The sequence below is a fragment of the Hemiscyllium ocellatum genome, chromosome 13 (genome assembly GCF_020745735.1).
Source record: "Hemiscyllium ocellatum isolate sHemOce1 chromosome 13, sHemOce1.pat.X.cur, whole genome shotgun sequence".
Lineage (NCBI taxonomy): Eukaryota > Metazoa > Chordata > Chondrichthyes > Orectolobiformes > Hemiscylliidae > Hemiscyllium > Hemiscyllium ocellatum.
The window spans coordinates 19,432,246-19,444,262 of NC_083413.1; the positions used below are offsets into that span (position 1 = coordinate 19,432,246).

Below are 12,017 nucleotides of genomic sequence, written 5' to 3' on the forward strand. Positions count from 1 at the left end.
AAAAGTCTGTAAAATAAATTAACTAATAGATTCAGCAAAGGACACCTTTATGGTCTTCTAACTTCCTCCACTGCTATGGTTAAAAATAGCATTTATCTTTTCCAATGCCACTTTTAACTGATCACTAATTGGCTGCACTTTTCCAAAGGGATCAGTCCTTTGTCCTAAACTCCTGGTCGTTTCTGAACTTGTATTGGCAGAACATAGTGTACAAAATGTTGAGGAAGGTATGGTAAATAGGAAGATATCTTCCTCTCAATGGAGCGGTCAATACCCAGGGGGCATAGATTGAAACTAAGGGGCATGAGGATTTAGTGAAGATTTGAAAATTGTTTTTCATCCAGTGGATGGGGTATATTGGGACACGTTACCTGAAAGATTGGTAGAGTTGGGAACCCTCACATTTAAAAGTATTTAGATGAGCATTAAAAGTCTTAACAAACCAGACTACAGGCTAAGTGTTGGAAAATAGGATCAGAGAAGATAAACATCGATGACCTAATGGACACCCTGGGGCTGAGGACCTCTTCCCATGTGTATAACTTGATGACTCTAGGAATAATTAATTGTGTTTCTCCGTGGTCTCCTCCCACTGGGTAGACGAAATTGTAATTATGTCTCCTCCTGAGGGTTTATGTTTTTTTTAATTAGCTGCAGGGAAGTCACTCGATCACCCATGAAATGCGAAAGTTTATACACCCACGGTGTGTTCCTGATACGAGTTGCTATGCACCTCCTTTTGCTTTGGGGGCTATTGTTAGCGGTTAGTGTTCCCATATTGGGAACAGACGACGCAACAGGTAAACACCAGGAAATGATTGATTTGTCTAGTTTATCGAAGGATGGGGACAAGATCATCGGCGGAATCTTTGGTCTGCATTCCGGTGTAGGGAAACTAGAACTTGCTTTGGAAACGAGGCCGAAAGCAGTGAAATGCAAAAGGTCAGTTCAGTGAGCGTAATTGAACAGAAGATATGAAGCACAATGCAATCGAGTTAAATGATTGATTTGCTTTTTGTTTTGTCATCTTCCCTTCTCATGTCAAAACATAAATTTTGAAGTTGAATTTTTAATAAAGAAAGTGCTGAAGAAACTCAGCAGCTCTGTGACCCTGGAGTCCAAACTTTCTCTCTCTCTCCACCGACGGTGCCAGACATGCTGAGCTTCTTCAGCACTTTCTGTTTTTGTTTTAGATATTTAGCACCCGCAGTTTTATTTAAATTTGTAGTCCAACATTTATGAACGGGTGGATGCTTGTATAAGTTTGAGTTGATTCTATCCAGTATTGTGATGAGAGAGGAAAAAGAGTCCAAAGATGTGCGGGTCAGGTGAATTGGCCATGCTAAATTGCCCGTAGTGTTAGCTAAGGGGTAAATGTAGGGTTCTGGGTGGGTTGCGCTTCGGCGGGTCGGTGTGGACTTGTTGGGCCGAAGGGCCTGTTTCCACACTGTAAGTAATCTAATCTAAAAAAAAGATGAGCTGGAGTTGGTAAAGTAACTTGATTGACAAGAGCCCGGAAAGAGATGGAAACAGGAAGTGATGTTTCATTCTTTACAGCTGGTTGAAGACAATGGCGCTCATGAATGGAAGAAAACCACTTTCACATCTGTTAATTTTATGGAATGGTTTCATTCTCCTCTCTTTGATCTTGTGGAATCTCTTCTGGACATAACTCCCACTCAGATGCGGCGGGGAACTTCTCCTGGTTATTTTTTGATCAAGCTCCTTTCAATGTCGCTGAGTACGTTTAAATGAATCCAGAATTCTGGGTGGACGGGTCCTTCGAATTCACAGCTTAATGGTAACCACCACATTTGTCCTTGCTGCACTTCTCAATTCGAGCAGGGTAGCCAGACGCTGTCACATGGACCATTTTGTTTTAGTCATTCATGGGATGTGGACAACAGACGATACATCTGTTAGCAGTAGCAAGATAGTAGTCTATACTATGGGGATGAGGGGTTGGTTGAAAGAAAAATATTGACTGGGACACCAGTAGAGCTCTCATGTATCTTATTTCCAGTAACAGCATTGGATCTTTCTGATCCAAGAGACCCAATGCTGGTTTATCTAATTATTTATTTGCTAAATGCACATCCCAGAGCCAAGCGACCACCTCCTCAGTGACTTTCTAAAATGATCAGTCGCTATTTAAGCTCCAGAAGAGATACACCTCAAGGCAACATTGTTTATAAGTCTTAGCAAATACAGAAGCGGTGAAGGTTGGCTGTGGAGGGATCCCACACAGATGGAACCTGTTTAATAAGGACCCCTCACTGTTGTAGTTCAACGCCTGCCACTTCCCAGGTGGATTTTGTCACAAGGAACTTGCCAGTGATCTACTAAATGAAAACCGAAAGAACTGCTAATGCAGTGGATCAGAAACAAAAACAGAAGTTGTTGGAAAAGCTGAGCAGGTCTGGCACCATCTGGGAAGAGAAATCTAAGTTAATGTTTCAGGACATGTTCTGAGGAAGGGTCACCAGACCCAAAATGTTAACTTTGATTTCTCTTCACAAGTGCTACCAGACATGCTGAGCATTTCCAGCAACTTCTGTTTTTGTTGCGAGTGTTATGTTGGTTTTGACCTTTCTTTGATCCAATGGAAGTCTGTTACTGAGGAAGGTTGCTCTGTCAGGGACATCCGGGTGGAAGGTGGGCAGAGGTGATTTGAACAGGTCTTCATGGGGCCAGTCAAGAATGCAGCAAAAATGACTTCATTAAGCTGATGGGCTGGTGGATGTGAGGGATTGAAAAGAGAACAGGCAGCCAGGGAGGAGTGTTGAGAGGAGGGCTCCAATTATGATGTGCATTGTGACATTGAGTTGAGTATCATCAGGATATGTTTGTGATGACCCACGCACAGTACTTTGTTGCAAAATATGATATGTCAAGTGCTGAGTTCTGGAGTACTGTAGCAGTTGTGTCCCACCTAGACCCAACAGGTTTAGACTATTTGATCTTCACCTGCTGTTTTCTTCAGAGGCTCCATAAAAGACAAAGCCTCTCTAGGGTCATTCACAAACATCTTGAATTGGGATCAAGTTTTAGTCTCTGACCATCTATGCTGATCAAAAATTCTCCTTTTGACATGAGGATTGTGGAGCTGGCATACTTGGGTTTTCGAGGGACTTAGAATGAAATGTCATGAAGATGAATGGCCTATTAACTTCATGAAAGATCTGGTCCAAAGAAAGATCGGTGTAAAAGAATGGAACTTGGATGGTACACTATTCATTCAGAGTATATCTCAAATTAAAGCAAAATACTGCAAATACTGGAATGGAATAATTCTGAGAAGAGTCATATTGGATTTAAAATGTTAACTTTCTGTTTCTCTGTCCACAGGTGCTGCCAGACCCTGCTGAATTTCTCCAGCACTTTCTGCTTTTGTTCAGAATTTATCTCATTGAACACACCACACTTTCAACACTACAGTAGTATTTTATTCTTGCTTAATCTCCCAGTTCCAAAACCAGACTATCATTATTCATTAAGTTAGTATGAGTGCTAATAAATACACAAACAATGCTCAGAAATGTATTCACATTAGCCCTAATCTGCATGTAGTTCTATCCTACAGTTTTATATTTTGGGCATTGCATTTCATACAGGCAATGATTTTTGCTATAGAGGAAATAAACAAGAATCCAGATCTAATTCCAGATCTTACACTGGGATACAGGATTTATGATTCATGTAATCTGCTTCAATTTTCTGTAAAAGCTGCTTTTGAGTTGATAAATAGTGGGGAATCAACATCTTCGAACCAGTTGTGTCAACAGCCCTTGGTTTCTGGTATGGTTGCTGAATCAGGATCATCGCAATCTTTAGCAGTTGCAGCATCAATCAGTCCTTTCAGGATTCCTATGGTAAGACCTTTATCACATGAATATGAGATTTTTTTAAATGGTCACATCGGTAAATATCTTTAAACACTTGGTGGGCATCGTAGTCATTGAATGACATCAAACAGACCATAAAACACAGGCTTCAACATGACTCAATGTTATTGCTTCTTCCCAGCTGAAGAAAGGAGAGTTTATGTTTTCCATGTTTTTTTGTTACAGAGTTCTGTGTGAAATATTACAAATGATGTGTTCCCACCTACAGTTATTACCTGTACCATCATTACAAGAATGTTTAATTCATCAACTATTTGTACAGAGGACTGTAGGTACTATCTCTTTAAGCGAGTAGATTCATTGAAAGGTAATTAATTATAAGAGAATTTACTTGCACAGTACATTCATGCAAATTTAGAATTTGCTTCTATAATTTTGTATAGCCAAGTTGACAGGTAAATATTGGCGTGCATATTGGGTATTAGTTTATTTGTAACTGAATAATCTAGTTGTAATAAAATATTATTTACAAATGAATAATTTAGTTTTATTAAAATATAACACAATTTCAAAATGGAGCATGAGGATCTTACTCTGACCAGGTTAAAATGGTCAGAGCATCAATAGCATCACAATCAGTTACTTCACTAATGACCTTTCTACATGAGATGGTGAGAAGTGAGGATGTTGTTTGAGGATTGCAGCACCTTCTCAGATACTAAACAGTCCATGTCCAAATGCACCAGACCTGGACAACATCCAGACTTAGGCAATAAGTGGCAAGTCCTGGAAAATAAACATTTCCAGCAAAATTGAATCTAACTATCACCGATTGTCATTCAGTTGTGATACTATTGCTGAATCATTCAGTATCCAGGGCATCGGCATTAACCAGGAATTAAACTTCATAAGGTATTTCGACAATGTAGATACAACAGCGTGTCACAGGCTGGGAATTCTGAGATGAGTAGTTCACATTCTGACTCCCCAATGCCCTTCCATCATTCAAAAGCACAATTTAAGAATACTCTACACTGACTTGAATATGTGTCGTTCTAACCACACACAATAAGTTTGTCATCATTCAGGATGAAGCTTCATCAGCATCCTACCCAGTAACTTAAAACATGCATGACCTCCATTCCTGATGAACAATGCAACGTGTCCAGGATACAGTGCAGTAGCCCGTGAAAACAACCTTCCACTGCACTTATCGAAACCACTGAGTCTATGACATAAAAGGACAAGGGCAGCAGACACATAGTAACACCAGCAGTCGCAAGTTCCCCCTTAAGTCTCACATTTCCTGACTGGGAACTGTATTGTCATTCCTTCACCATTCAAAACCCTGGACTGTCTTTCCAAAATTAGGTACCTGCACTAGGAGGAATGTAATAAGTCCAGAAAGTGGCTCAACACTACTTTTTCAAAGATAATTTGAGGGGGTTTGTGAGTGACACCCATAGTCCAGGAGAAACTAAACTAAACTAATTATCTGATAAAACTTCTTGGCAAATCGAGCTCCCACTTCTCTTATGTTAGCGCAATCACCACAGTCCAGCAGTACTTTCATGGCTGGGAAGCATATTGGGATTTCTCAAAGTCCGTTATATAAAAGCAAGCATTTTTAAAATTATTTATTATTCCCGCCAAGATATGATTTAATTCCCTTGTTTTCTTTTCCATGTTTCCAAAAGTGTTTTACTTTAAATCGCAGGTGAGTTATTTCTCCACTTGCGCCTGTCCGAGCAACAGGAGAGAATTCCCTTCGTTTTTCAGAACGATACCAAGTGATTACTTTCAGGCTAAAGCTTTAGCCCAACTGGTCAAACGCTTTGGATGGACTTGGATTGGAACGGTGAAAAGCGACAACGATTCCGGAAATTTTGGAATGCAGGCGTTCACGGAGATCGTTCAGCAAATGGGAGTTTGTATTGCATTCTCCGAGTCCTTTTACAGGACACGTTCGAAAGAAAGGTTACTTCATCTTGTCCGTGTGATACAGGCATCTACGGCGAAAGATGTGGTGGCGTTTCTCGCTCAGGGGGATATGGCTGCTTTACTGGAAGAAATCGCCCGACAGAATATATCTGGTATACAATGGGTGGGGAGTGAGGCCTGGATTACAACCTCGCTTCTCCCGCCAGATGAACACAGGAGGTTTGTTACCGGCGCTAGTGGGGTTGCCATCCCGAGTGTGAACATTCCCGGATCCAAAAACTTGTTGATGCGCCTTCATCCGAATGTCTATCCTGGGAATGTGATCGTGCAAGAGTTCTGGGGGAAAAAACCTTCGGCTGCATCTTGAAAATGACAGAAAACAACACAATAAACAAACGGTTTGGAATCAGAGTGATCAATGCACTGGGAGAGAGCATCTTCACACGATGGCTAACGCCTACACAGATATATCTCAACTGAGAGTCACAAATAAAGTTTATGAAGCTACTTATTGTATAGCCCACGCCCTTCCCGACATGCTTTCTTGTAAAAAATGGCAAGGGGCCATTTGTCAATAAATCGTGTGCAAGATTTCCCAAGTTTCAGCCATGGCAGGTAGGTGGAACAAGTAACCAACTCATTGTAAATGATTCGGAAATATTGTGTTGAAAATTATCACGCCGCACAACGCGTTGACTCTGACAGACTTTGCTGTCTCTTCCCGAAGCTTTTGCATTATATGCAGCAAACAGTGAACTTCACAACGAAAGTTGGGAAAAGGGTAAATTTCGACGAAAATGGGGACTCGGTAGCAACGTATGATATGGTAAACTGGCAGCTGAAGGATGGGAATCGGGAAGGTTGTTCGGAAGGTGGGAAGCTACGACGAGTTCGCGCCTCCAGGAGAACAAGTCGTGATAAATGAAGAATCCATTGTTTGGAGCAGCGCTCAGGGGAAGGTGATTTATGAATATGTAGCTGCTATTTTGACATTGAAATTGTAAAGTTTTAAGTGGTAATGAGGCGTGAGGAATTAATTAGATCTGCCCTGTCCTTCTGTGCATATCACGTGGATTTGAAGCACGAAGAGTCTCTTCAACTCCTCCTACCTCACCCACCATTCAAACAGACCTTGGCTAATGTAGAAACATAGAAAATAGGAAATGCTATTTCAGCCTGTTAAGCCATTCAATATGCCCCTGGCTGATCATTCAGCTCCATGCCATATTTCCACTTTAGCCCGTAGAATGATATTTAATAATAATTCTGCAGAAGGGTCACTGGAGTCAAAACGTTAACTTTGCTTTCTCTTCACAGATGTTGCCAGACTTGTGAGTTTCTCCAGCAATTTCTGATTTGTTTCAGATTTCCAGCATCCACAGCTTTTTTTTGGTTTAACTACATCTATCTCCTTGAAAACATTGAAGGTTTTTTCCTCAATTACTTCCTGTGGCAGAGTCTTCCATCAGCTTCTCACTGTCTGAGTGAAGAAAATCATCTCAGTCCCAAATGGCCTATACCGTATCCTTGAATTGTGACTTCTGGTTCTGAATTCTGCAGTCATTGAGGACATCATTCTTGCGTTCACCCTGTATAATCTGGTTACAATCACATAGGTTTTAATGAGGTCCCCCTCATTCTTATAAACTTCAATTCCAATCATTCGCTTTAGCTCCACTTTACTGGAAATCTAATTACTCAACAAAATAAAACTGTTTTTCAATATTGAATATGTAAATAGTGCCACCATCAACAGCATTTTGAGGAAAGACTTCCAGATCTGTATCTTCCTTTATATGAAATAAGTGCTCTTGAGTGTTGCTTCCAAATTGAGTCACACCTCGCTGGGAAAGATTGCTGGAAATAAAGCCACGCTGTTCCTGGAGGTATCACAAAAAATAAAGATTTTAAAAGTAGACAAAAGATTCCCCAATATACTTGACTTTTAGACAGATTGAGTGATAATACTGACCAATCTCCTTACTTAACAAAAAAAATGACCACTTTTGTAAGTTGTCTCTTGCTGCAGATAAACAGTTCCAAGTTATTGGCATGTAATTACTAAATAGAAATCTCTGCTTCCCTTACGCGCACACATATAACAATACTGTTCATTTACATATATTCACTCGGCCAATACGGTAACTTTTATGTCCAAGGCAGGGAAAAAGCGCAGGGCAGGAGCAAAAATAGGTGCACACCCAACAATAAGAGGGTAAACAGTCAGGCAAACTGGAAGGAAACATAAATTGGGAGGGTAAGTATAAAATTGTCAATAGCGATTTGGGGCCCATTTTTCTTTATGGATGATCTTCAGTTCCTCTGAAGCCAATATTAACTTATACACCTTAAAGATTGTATAAATGACGTGGAAAGATCAGTGCAATGAATGGGTCGATGAGAGTCTGTACTGAGAATTGTTAACTAGAATATTTTGGGATATGAACGATGAATCAGAATAGAATGCACCCTGAATAGCAGCATTTCAGACAAAGAGATTGAAAGATATACCAGAGTCATTGGCATGGAGTTTGATACCAATGTTGTAAAATGAGTGACTTCAATAGAACCAAAACTGGGAGAGATTCAAAAAGGACTGCCACTTCATTACCAGCTGGTGACCTTATCGCTCAGCCAAGCAATTACAAGGGAAAGTCTACATCAAATATGTTAAGAATTTCAGAAATTGCAGTTGTGATAAAATTTTCAAAAGGGTTATTTGTTCAATTGCATAGAGAATCTCGAAACTGAATGCAATATTACAGAAAATTAATTGGTTTATCATCGCATAATTTTCTAAAAGATCCCTCGTGCTCCGAGAACTGCCCAAATGGGACAAGGAAAGCTGCACGCAAAAGCCAGCCGATTTGCTGTTTTGATTGCAGACAGTGTGCCGAAGGAGAGATTAGTAACATCACAGGTGAGTGCAGACATAAACGAACTGTTTTGCTGTATGTTTTTAAACAAGGGAAGGTGTTAGCCCAGTGGTATTAGCACTAGACTATGAACCCAGACAGGAAAACGTGAGGACTGGAGATCCGGGAGATCAGCGTCGAGAATGTGGTGCTGGAAAAGCACAGCAGATCAGGCAGCATCAAAGGAGCAGGCGAATTGATGTTTCGGGCATAAGACCTTCATCATAAACCTCATACCTGATGAAGGGCTTATGCCCGAAACATCGATTTTCCTGCTCCTTTGGTGCTGCCAGACCTGCTGTGCCTTTTCCAGGAACACACTCTTGACTATTAATCCAGACACCCAGGTATTTGACCTGGGAACCCTGTCATGACACATGTTAGAATTTGAATGCAATAAAAGAACAAGCTCTGAAATTGAGAGTGTAATGTTAACCATAATTGTTAGGTCGAAGATGCCTCGCTGATTTGCTTTCAGGGAAGGAAACTGCCATTCCTTACCTGGTCTGGTCTACACGGGACTCCAAACCCACAGCAACGTTATTCACACTTCACTGCCATCTGAAGTGGTTTAGGGAGCCCATCAGTTTAAAGCTAATAACTGCTGGCTGAAGCTTTGAATGAATTTTTTAAAAGAAATGTCTGTTTCCTTAAATCTAAGTGCTGTTTTGATCTCCAAGATTCAATTAATTGCATAAAAAGTCCCAGCGATTCCTGGCCCAACTCTCAACAAGACCAGTGCATAGCGAAGAAAGTTGATTATCTTTCATTTGGTGACACCATGGGAGTCATTTTGACCACACTCGCGTTGGTTGGAGCTTTAGCAACTGTGACAGTTGGCATCATATTTGTATTTTATAGAGGTACTCCAGTCGTGAAAGCCAATAATTCGGAGCTCAGTTTCCTCCTCTTAGCATTGACGCTATGTTTCTTGTGCTCTCTTACATTCATCGCCAAACCATCTGGGTGGTCCTGTGCATTAAGCCACACAATGTTTGATATTATTTTTGTCCTCTGCGTTTTGGGGAAAAAGGTTGTGGTGGTAATGGCCTTTCAAGCAAAACTTCCTAGCAATAATGTAGCCAAATGGTTTGGTCCCGTGCAACAGCGTCTAACTGTGTGTTGTCTTACCCTGGCGTAATGCTTCACCTGCTTGGTTTGGCTAATTATATCGACGCCCTTTCTTGCCCAAAACATAAAATATGCCAAAGAGCTAATCATCCTGGAATGTGACGTGGGCTCTGAAGTAGCATTTTATTGGGTCCTCAGTTACATAGGTTGTCTGTCAGCTGTTTGTTTTGTTGTTGCATTTCTAGCTCGAAATTTGCCAGATGCTCTCAATGAGGCTAAACACATCACATTTAGTATGCTTATATTCTGTGCTGTTTGGATTTCATTCATTCCAGCTTATATCAGTTCCCCTGGGAAGTTTACTGTCACCTTAGAAGTGTTTGCTATTTTGGCATCTAGCTTTGGTTTACTTTTCTGCATTTTTGCTCCTAAATGCTATGCAATCTTGCTGAAACCAGAGGAAAATACTAGGAAGCATTTGATGGGGAGAGTGTCCTCTTAAAAGCCCTGAAGATGTTTCATAAACATTAGGCCATATAAGAATAATCCTTCTGCTTTAATTGTTAGATGTTCTGAGCTCACATTTCAAAATTAATATAAGTAATGACTATAACTGAACAACATTCAAAAGTAGTTTCAATGCGTGACTAGGAGGGGATTTATGTTCGTCTGTTAGTATCCAATGAACATTTGCTCATCTGTTTCCACTTTTATGGTGTTCTGAAAAATATTTGCTTTGGGGAATGAAATATTGTTGTTTTAAAATAGTGAAAGGATAGACCTGATCTAAAAGGTAAAGTCCTAAAGTGGAGGAAGACTAATTTTAACAGTATTAGGCCAGAACTTTCAAAAGTTGATTGGGGGTGGATGTTTCCAGGTAAAGGAATGACTGGAAAATGGGAAGCCTTCAAAAATGAGATAATGAGAGTCCAGGAACAGTATGCTCCTGATATGTTGAAAGGCATGACTGGTAGGTTTGGGGAATACTAGATAACTAGAGAAATCGAGGTTTTGTTCAAGAAAAAGAAGGAAGCATATGTCAGCAATAAACAGCAGAGATCGAGTGAATTCTTCAAAGAGTATAAAGGCAGTGGAAGTATACATAGGAGGGAAATCAGGAGGGCAAATTGGAAATATGAGATATCTTTGGCAAATAGGGTTAAAGAGAATCCAAAACGACTTTATAAATATATTAAGGACAAAAGGGTAACTAGGGAGAGAATAGAATTCAGTAAAGATCAGCAAGGTTGCTTATGTGTAAACTGCAGGAGGTAGGGGAGAAACTAAATGAGTATTTTGCATTGGTGTTTACTGGAGAAAGATATTGAAAATATAAAACATTGGGAAATAAGTAGCGACATCATGAAAAATATTTCTTATTAAAGAGGAGTAGGTGTTGGACATCTTAAAATGCATAAAGGTAGATAAATCCCCAAGACCTGATCAATGTAACCTAGAGCTCCACTGGAAGGTTGAGAAGTAATTACTAGGCCATTTACTGAGATATTTATATCATTGATAGCCACAGGTAAGGTGTCAGAAGATTACAGGTTGGCTAATGTGTTGCTACTATTTAAGAAAGGTAGTAAGGAAACGCCAGGAAACTATAGATCTGGGAGCCTGATGTCAGTGGTGGGCATATTGTTGGAGGGAATCTGAGGGAGAGGATTTACATGTATTTCAAAAGGCAAGGACTGTTTAGGGATGCTTTTGTGCATGGCAAATTGTGTCTCACTAACTTGATTGAGTTTTTTGAAGAAGTAACAAAAAGGATTGATGAGGGCAGAGTGATGGATGTCATCCATATGGACTTCATTAAGGCATTCAACAAGATTCCTCAAGGTAGACTGGTCAGTGAGGTTAGATCATATGGAATACAGGGAAAACTAACCATTTGGATCCAGAACTGACTCGAAGGTAGAAGACAGTTTGGTGGGGGAGGGTTCCTTCTCACTTTAGAGGCAGGTGACCAATGGAGTGCCACAAGAATCAGTGATTGATCCACTGCCTTTCTTCCTTTATATAAATGATACGCATGGGAACATAGGAGGTATAGTTTGTAAGTTTGCAGATGACACCAAAGTTGGAGGTGTAGTGGACAGCGAAAAAGGTTACCTCAGAGTATAACAGGATCTTCATCAGAGGGGTCAATCAGCTGAGGACCGGCAGAAGAAGCATAATTTACATAAATGTGAGGTTCTGCATTTTGAAAAGGCAGGTCAGGGCAGGACTTATACATTTGATA

General features: G+C 40.3%; 1 pseudogene; it reads left to right on the plus strand.

Moving 5' to 3' along the window:
* The first annotated feature begins 3,617 nt into the window (after positions 1–3,617).
* On the plus strand, positions 3,618–10,274 carry LOC132821693 (extracellular calcium-sensing receptor-like; annotated as a pseudogene).
* The last annotated feature ends 1,743 nt before the right edge of the window (positions 10,275–12,017 follow it).